The sequence below is a fragment of the Vombatus ursinus genome, unplaced genomic scaffold (assembly GCF_900497805.2).
Source record: "Vombatus ursinus unplaced genomic scaffold, bare-nosed wombat genome assembly UNPS02014801.1, whole genome shotgun sequence".
NCBI classification, from domain to species: Eukaryota; Metazoa; Chordata; class Mammalia; order Diprotodontia; family Vombatidae; genus Vombatus; species Vombatus ursinus.
This window is the reverse complement of record NW_020954579.1, coordinates 7,030,582-7,031,573: the sequence shown is the minus strand read 5'-3', so window position 1 is coordinate 7,031,573 and position 992 is coordinate 7,030,582.

The window sequence follows — 992 nt, the reverse complement described above, 5'->3', positions numbered from 1 at the left end:
CTTCATTCCAAAGTACTTTCCATAATAGCCTCTTGGCCCAGCAGTGTGTAAGTGCAGGCTAGGAGCCAGGCCGCTGGCTTCCAGGTCTAGCTTGGGGGAGGGAAATCTTTCTGGGCCTCAGTTTCCTCCTGTCCAGGGCGGGAAGGAAGAAAGGAGGCCCACTGCACAGTCACCTTAAAGAGCCCTTTCAGGTGGAAATAACAGGCCTATAATATACTGTACGTGCCGACAAAACATCCACCTTTGTCACATTATCAACAATTGACAAGCACTGATTAATCGTCTATTGTGTTCCAGGCCCAGGGAGTAAGAATACTACACTAAATGAAATAATCCCTACTCGCTGGGAGAAAGCGGCATTCAGAGCACAAATTGTGGCCTGTGCTTTTTTTCCCCCTTGATTATGTAAGTAGGCAGATGTGTGATGAGGTTATGCTCGTAAAGTGTTTTGAATCCTCCCTGGAAACAGGAGGGAATACACAACCGTCTGACCATCCCCCTAAAACACATGCCTTGTGGGTGAGAAAAGCAACTGTATCTGCACAAGAGCGTGCATGATGGTGCTGGACGAGCCTCGCAGCCCTTTGCCCGGGAAGATGGCGCTGCTGGAGGAGGGGGAGCGGAGAGGCAATCCCCCCCCCGCTCCGACCCCGACCCCTCACCCAGACACTAGTGCAAGCCTCGTAGGCTCCCTTTCCTAGACTGCCCCTCGGGATCCCAAGGCTTGAAAAGCCACTTCCTCGGTGGAGGGGATAGAAACCACCAGCTAGCATAAGCCTCGTGGGAGGAGGAGGGAGGGCCGCCGAGGCGCCCCCCACTCCCCTATAACTGTCCCCTTTGATAAACCCCAAGCCCCAGAGGGCCAGTTAAAGCTGAGAAATGCCTCCTCCTTCCCTCCCCGCCCCTGACGGGAAGGCCTAACAGGAAGGAGGCCGCCTAGGAGTAGAGAGTGATCCCGACCAGCCTCTGCAGGCAGCCTCTGCAGGCACAGC